This window comes from Macrotis lagotis, chromosome 6 (assembly GCF_037893015.1).
Source record: "Macrotis lagotis isolate mMagLag1 chromosome 6, bilby.v1.9.chrom.fasta, whole genome shotgun sequence".
NCBI classification, from domain to species: domain Eukaryota; kingdom Metazoa; phylum Chordata; class Mammalia; order Peramelemorphia; family Peramelidae; genus Macrotis; species Macrotis lagotis.
Window position 1 is genome coordinate 31,067,132 of NC_133663.1, and position 8,027 is coordinate 31,075,158.

The following is an 8,027-nucleotide window of genomic DNA, read 5'->3' on the forward strand; positions in this document are numbered from 1 at the left end:
CTCTAGGGGAAGTTCCTAGGATGCAGTGGAAATAGCCCAATATTCCCACAGGGAAAGGTTCTAGTCTTAGAGCACAAGCTGCTGGAATTAGGAGATGCTCATGGACAGTAGCCCCTCTCCCACATAGGAAGTTAAAGAATCAAGATGATCTTTTTTTTCATGTATAAACTCAAGACTTTTCTCTCAGCTTTAATTTGCTTCTGATAGCTTTGCTACCAGATGGTGTCTAATAGCCCCCTAGACATATGAGCCCATACAGAAAAGGTGACATGAGATCTCATTACATCTGATGCTTCTCCTATACTGTACAGGTCTGTACCAGTCATCTTCATGAGAAAATGGGAGACAAAGTTCTAATTCTACTAAACTAGTATCAGAACCATCCCTTCTATATGTATTCTTGCTTTGTATCCAACAACTATATTCTTATAAGTTAGTAAATAGTCTTCCATCTCCCTTTGCTTGTACTGGGTCAGTCATTTGCACTATTCTGATACTTGTTTAGAATGCGTTACCTAGCACAGTTGGAATCCATGTTATTGAAGGAATATCTAAATTGGTATAACCACAAGTATAATTTTGAATGCTTCTGTATGGTAGGAGAAAGATCCCACATTGGAAGCATCAGATCCATGTGAATAAAAATATTTATATCAGTTTTTTTTTATGGTGGTGAAGAATTGGGACTTGAGGAGTTGCTCATCCTCTGGGGAATAGCTAAATAGCTGGGAAATAGCTAAGCTGTGGTATTTGGTTGTAATGGAGCACTCTTGTTCTATAAGCAGTGACAGAATGAATGGTTTTACAAAACCTGGGAAGTTTTGTATGAGCTGAGATAAGGTGAAGTGAGCAGAACCAAGAGAACATTATATGTAGTAAGAGCAATATTGTAAAGAAAATAAATTGAGAAAGATCCAACTACTCTGATCAATATAATGATGCATGATAATTTCAAAGGACACGTAATGAAAAATATTATGTACTTCCATAGAGAAAACCGATGAATTCTGAGTGCAGATTTTAGCATATTTTCTTTTTACTTTTTAAAGATCTTTTCTTTTACAACACTGCTAAAGTAGAAATATATTTTGTATGCATTCATATGTATAATGGATATCATATTTCTTTTTTTGATCTTATTTTTTCTGATTACATGTAAAGATAGTTTTCAACATTCATTTTTGGAAAGATTTTGAGTTTCACATTTTTCCCCTTCCCTCCCTCCTCAGCAAATACAAGTATACCTGTGTTATCATGTTAAACATATTTCCATATTAGCAAAGTTGTGAAAGAAGAATCAGAACCAAAAGAAAAAACATGAGAAAGAAAAAAACAAAAAAAATAAAATAAAAAAGTGAAAATAGTTTGTTTTGGTCTGCATTCAGATTCCATCGTTCTTTCTCTGGATATAGATGACATTTTCCACCACAAGTTTTTTGGAATTGTCTTTGATCACTTGCATTACTGAGAAGAGATAAGTCTATCAGAGTTGATCATGCACTGTTGCTGTTGATGTGTATAGTGTTCTTCTGGTTCTGCTCATTGCACTCAGCATCAGTTCATGTAAGTCTTTCCAGATTTTTCTGAAGTCCACCTGCTCATGATTTCTAACAGAACAATAATCTTCTATCACATTCATATACTACAATTTGTTCATCCATTCCTCAATTGAGGAGCATCCCTTCAATTTCCAGTTCTTTGTCAACACAAAAAGAGTTGCTATAAATATTTTTTTGCACATATAGGTCCTTTCCCCTTTTTATGATCTCTTTGGAATACAGACCTAGTAGTGCTAGTTTTATAACTCTTTGGACATAGTTCCAAATGGATCTTCAGAATGGTAGGAACAGTTCACAGGTTTCCTATTTCCTTTCTAACAATAATCATTTTCCTTTTCTGTTATATTAACCAGTCTGATAGGTGTAAGCTAGTACTTTAGAGTTGTTTTAATTTGCATTTTTCTAATCAATAGTGATTTAGAGCATTTTTAATATGACTATAGATAGCTTTAATTTCTTTTCTGAGAACTGCCAGTTCATCTTATTTGACCATTTATCAATTGGGGAATGACTTCTACTCTTATAAATTTGACTCGGTTCTTTCAGAATTTTGGAGATGAAGATTTTATCAGAGACACTGGCTGTAAAAATTGTTTCCCAGTTTTCTGCTTATGGATATCATATTTCATGCCTTTTCAAAGGGGGGGAGAGAATTTCTAACTCAAAAAAGAAATTAAGAAGGTTAAATTAAATTTAAACATCTGGCGGCATCAGTAAAGTCTTCAGAAGAAGATTATAGCATAGGGAAAAAAGTGGAGCAGTTTGGTTTGAACATTGAATGAAGGGAAATAATATGAACTAAGTCCAGAAAATTAGATTGGAGCCATATTATATGGGATTTTCAATGCTTAAAATAGTAGCTTGAATTTTCTCTTTGAGGTAGGAGGTACTGGAACTTCTTGATTAGGGGAATGTGTTGGTCAGACCTTTATCTTAGAAAAAGATAACACTCAGTACAGTAGATTTCCTTCAAAAATCATAAAGACTGATTCCTTAATGTATTCCATTAGAAAATGAGAAGTGAAAACATTAATCAGTAACGTTAGTGAATTAATTTGACATCTGTGTGGAGGATGGATTGGAGAAGGGAGAGACTTGAGGGAGGAAGAGCAATTGGGAGACTTTTAAAGCAGCTCAAGTGAAAGGTGATGAGTCCCAAACCAGGACAATTATTTTGTTAATAGAGAGAAGGTGAAGAGTGTGAGAGATGTTTTAAATGAAAATAGAATTTTATGTACCCTCCCATTCCCCACAAGTGGTCTTAAACAATATTTCTTTTGCATATGTTATCTCAACTGATCCTTAAAACAACTCAGTAAAGTCAATACTAGTTTCCCAGTTTTTCCCCCAAAGTTTTGAGGCTTTATTGTACAGGTGTGATACACTTAGCCACAAGGAAAACAACCAGTCCAGAATGACAAGAGTCCTATAGTGCACAATCATGAAGCAGGGAGGTGGGACCTGCATTAAAAGATGGTATGTCCTTTGTTGCCAGGGAGGTGTGTCAAATAGAGTCCTTTATCAGATGGTAGAGCTTGTAGAGTCTTTCCTAGGGCAGATGATGTCTGTCTCCTGAAGGATTCTGCCTTCCCAAGAATGTCACCAAGGGTCGTTCCATCTCTGCTCCTGTGGCCTGTGGTCAGCACTGTCTGGTTACTTGGACCTCTGCCTCATCTTTCTCCTTTTGCATTTCAGCCTACACATTCGCTTCTTCCTCCACTTGGCTCTCATGGTGCAACAGAAGTCAACAAAATGGCTCTAAGAAGAAGAGCTAGTTTCCCAGTTTTAAAGAGAAAGGGAGCTTCATAGCCCATCTCCGGAATGGTTCTAACTCTGGCTAAGTCTCCATGTTGCCATCAATTCGGTGAAAAATTCAGTTCAGTTGGAAGCTTGATGTGAAGACAGTTTGATGTTAAGAGCTTTTAACTTTTGATATGCTATGTTTTATAAATGCAGCTTATCCCAAATCTTTGAGGGTTTATAGTGTTATTATTCAGTCAGGACAATAAACTTTGAACCTATTTTGTCTTTTCCATTTTCTAGGAAATTATGGAAGAATATAAGATTTAAGGAATGAAAGATACCTTAGTGATCATTCAGTCCAACCAAGTAGGAGACAACACAGTGGTTCTGTGGAAAGAGAACTGAGTTTTGCATCAGTGAATCTTAATTCAAATATTGACTAGGCTTCTCACTATCATCTGTCTCTGAGTCTCTGTTCCCCTCTTTGTACTGTGAGGAAGTGGGCCTAGATTAGCCCCTAAGATTTCTACCAGTTCTACCTAGTATAACCTCATTTTATAAATCAGGAAACTGAAGCTCAGTTGACTTGCTTAAGTGTTATGTTCCTGTCAGACTAGCTTATCCTTACCCAGATGAATGCTGAAGAGGCAGGAGACAAGGATGGAAAGTTCTGTTTTTTAAACCAAATACAAATGCTTAAATATCCTCCAAAGTCCCTGGTCCACTCCCGTGGCACTCTTCAATCAACTAGCAAAATAAGGCACTGGTGCTTGAAGACCCAGGTGATAAAAGTTTACAGTGCACAACAGTCCCTTACAAATACCCTTTTTTTGTTTATTGAAGCAAAATTCCTTAATTAAATTTCATAATGGATGCCACATAAGTTGTAAACAAAAGTTAAAAATAGTATAAACAAATGTCAATTAAACAGTAGTAAAAACAACTAAGCTTCCAAGTCAACATGAGTTATTAAATTTTACAAAATAATATTTCTATCATTATATTATGCATGAATCCACAGATTTATCCTAGAAGGGGTCATGATTTGTGATATTTCCCTTACCATAAACATGTGATGATAAATAAGACAAAGAATATGTAACATAAGTAACTGACAATTATATCAATTTAACATCAAAACAAATCAGATAGTACAAATATCTCTTTCCCAAAAGAAATCATTAAATTATATGATTCAATATTCCCAAATTCTTAGAAATAAAATTTATCCTAATATAATTTCCTTCAGAATTACACATTCACCTGAATTATACACACACATAGAGACATAGGCACAAACAACAGAAACAGCTCTCTTGAAACACATGATTGATACCCTGGCCAGTACCAGATCTCAGAATACAGAAACATTTTCCTACCTCTCCAGGCCAGTAGACAGATGTGAAAATGTCCTATTGATGATTAAATACACATAAACACACATAATGCACAAATTAAGACCGGTTAAGAAAAATAACTTATTATATTACAGAAATATAAGCCATAGTTGCAGGCTTCATTTGAAAGATAAAATTTAAATTTCCCAATCCCAGAAAAAAAGTCTTCTTCTCCTTTTATCTTAACTAATTGACCATGAAGCTTTGCAATCAATAGCTTAAGGAAAATGTGTTCATTGCCCAACCCTGCCTCCCCAAACCAGGAAGAAGGCACGGGGGTCTCTTGATTTCTAAAATAAGTCTTTTTGGGGGTCTTGCCCTTCCTGCAGTGAAGCATGCAAATCTTCTGTGTGATAAGTTTGAATTTCAAAGTTCTAAGAAGGGAGATTTCCCTTCTCCCTTCCCCCGCCCTCTGCAGAAGATGAGGGTTGCAGAGAATGAGAAAGAGCATTCAAAATTACTTCAGTTGTTAACAACAGTACAATTTGGATTTATTGCATTTTCTGAACAGTAGCCAGCACTATTACCAATTGTCCAATAGCAGGTGACATTTTTGCTCTCAACATAGGAAGTGCAGTTGGTGTGCTTCATGGCTTTCTGGTACCGTAGCAAGAGTCGTGGGGTGCTTGGTTGTCGGCTGGAGAGTGAAATTTGTTGTGGCTTCAGGAGTGGAATTCATCATAGCCTCAGAGTGGATGTCAGGGTTGGTGGTACCATGAGGAGTCTCTGAAGTGGTCCATGGGTTTAGGGGTTTGGGTTGTGCTTAGCATGCATAGCATGGCCAAAAGGAGGTGTCCATAGACTGCTGCTGAGGAAGAAGTTCTGCCCCCCTGCAGCACTGCCTTGAAGACTCCACTTCCTCCTGGCTCCTCAATACTGAGTACTCATTTGTTTCTTCTTACTTTCTGTTTCCTCTACACTTCTTTGTTCTAACTCCCTTAATGTCAGCTCCATGGTAAACTTGCTACCTTCTCTAAAGTCTTTTCCTCCAGGATGTTGCCTGAAATTTTTCCTTGCTTGTATCTGCTGGTTCTTATCCTGGACTCCAATCAGATAGCTCCTAAATCAACTTTTTTTCTTGTCTTTTGTGTCCCTGTTTGGGACACTAGGTTCTACCTAGTATAACCTCATTTTATAAATCAGGAAACCGAAGCTCAGTTGACTTGCTTAAGTGTTATGTTCCTGCCAGACTAGCTTATCCTTACCCAGACGAACTGTGAAGAGGATGGAAAGCTCTTCAAGTTCTCCATTTATTAACCCAAATACAAATGCTTAAATATCCTCCCCAGTCCCTGGTCCACTCCTACTCCCATGGCACTATTGTATCAACCAGTAAAATAAGGCACTGGTGCTTGAGGACACCAGGTGATAAAAGTTTACAGTACTCCCACACACAACAGTACAACACAGATCCAGACTCAAACTCAGGTGTCCTGACTTAATATAGTGTTCCTTTGGACACATTAAGACAGTAGGATGATACTAAATGACCTTGGACAAGTTACTTAACCTCTCTTTGTCTCAGTTTCCTCAATTATAAAAACTCATCTGCAAAGACTAGTTTTGTTTTCTCATTGTCTATTTTTAGTTCTTTAATTTCTTTTTCTTTTCATATCAGTATAACTAGCATTTATAGTACAATAACGAATTATAGTAGTGATAATGGACATCCTTGCTTTACTCCTGATCTTATTGAGAAGGCTTCAAGTTTATCTCCATTAGAGAAAATGTTTGCTTTTGGTTTTAGATTGACAATAATCATTTTAAGAAAGGAATTGTTGATTTCAATACTTTTTAGTGTTTTTTAAAATAGAAATGGGTGCTATAATTTTTCAAAGATCATTTTCTACATCTATTGATATAATCATAAGATTTTTGTTTTTATTATTATTGTTGTTATAGTCAATTCTATTAGTACTTTTCCTAATATTGGTCCAGCTACATTCCTGGTATAACTCCCATCTAATCATGGTTTATGATCTTTATGAGATATTGCTGTAATCATTATGCAGATATGTTATCTAAGAATTTTTAAAAAAACTATTGCTGGCCAGTTTATTAAAGAATACTTCTGTACAGTTTACTTTTTACTGGTCTGTTCTGTGATCCTTCAAATGATATCAGAATCACCTGGATCCATGGTAGCCAACATACATACTCTGTAGTATTTCCCATACACTGTACCCGATTCAGTTGTGCCCAGTTTGGGCCCATATAGCATAATATTCAATCTCTGATTACCTCAAGGCTGGGAAGTTGTTGGTTAAGATGACCAATTTGGCTTTGCCTTGTCTGACCATTTTCAGGATCTATTTGTGGCCTAGCACATAATTGCTGCTTTTCATGACCAGCTGGAGCCTGAAGGTGATGGATTCTGGTAACTTTTTCATCTTCTTTGTGGCCACCATCTTCTTGCCTGCTGTGGGGAAAGACCCTTAGTCAGAGACCTGCCACTAAGTTGGCTTGGAAGCGAGAAAAAAGTATCTAAGAATTTTTGCATTGAAATTCATTAAGGAAATTGGTACAGAGTTTTCTTTCTCTATTTGTACTCTCCATGGTTTAGGTATCAAAACCATGTTGGTGTTATAAAAGGAATTTGATAAGACTCCTTTACTTATGTTTTCAAGCATCTTATGAACTATTGAGATTGTTTCCTAAATGTTTGGGGATGTTTTCTTATGGAGCTCACTGATGGTTTCTTCAATTTCTTTTTCTTAAGATAGGGTAACTTAAATATTCAATTTCCTTTTCTGTTCATTTGGGCAATTTATATTTTTGTAAATATTCTTCCTTTTCATTTAGATTATCAATTTTACTGGCATATAGTTGGGCAAATGACTCCTAGTAATTTCTTTAATTTCATCTTTATTTGTGGTGCATTTACTATTTCACATTTGATACTAGTAATTTGGTTTTTTTTTCTTTTTTTAAAAAAGTTCAATTATACAATGGTTTCACTATTTTACTTTTTCCCATAGAAACCTCTCCTAGCTTTATTTATTAATTTAATTTTAAAATTCAATTTTATTAATCTCTCCTTTATTTTTCAGTGTTTCCATTTTGATGTTTAATTGGGGTTTTAAAATTTATTCTTTTCCTATTTTAGTTGCATGCTCAATTAATTTCCCTGCTCTTTCTCTTTTTTAGTGACAGACATATTTGTTGTTAGTGCAGGAGATAGTGCAGAGAATAGAGCACTGGTTATGGAATCATAATGACCTGAGTTCAAATTCAGCCTCAAACAATTAACTGTGTGACCCTGGAAAAGTCACTTAACCCTGTTTATCTCAGTTTCATCATATGGAGACGGAAATGGCAAATCACTCCA

The 8,027-nt window shown here is 35.8% G+C and overlaps 1 pseudogene; it reads right to left on the reverse strand.

Moving 5' to 3' along the window:
* Positions 1–6,779: 6,779 nt before the first annotated feature.
* Positions 6,780–7,107, reverse strand: LOC141491604 (large ribosomal subunit protein eL30 pseudogene; annotated as a pseudogene).
* Positions 7,108–8,027: the final 920 nt, after the last annotated feature.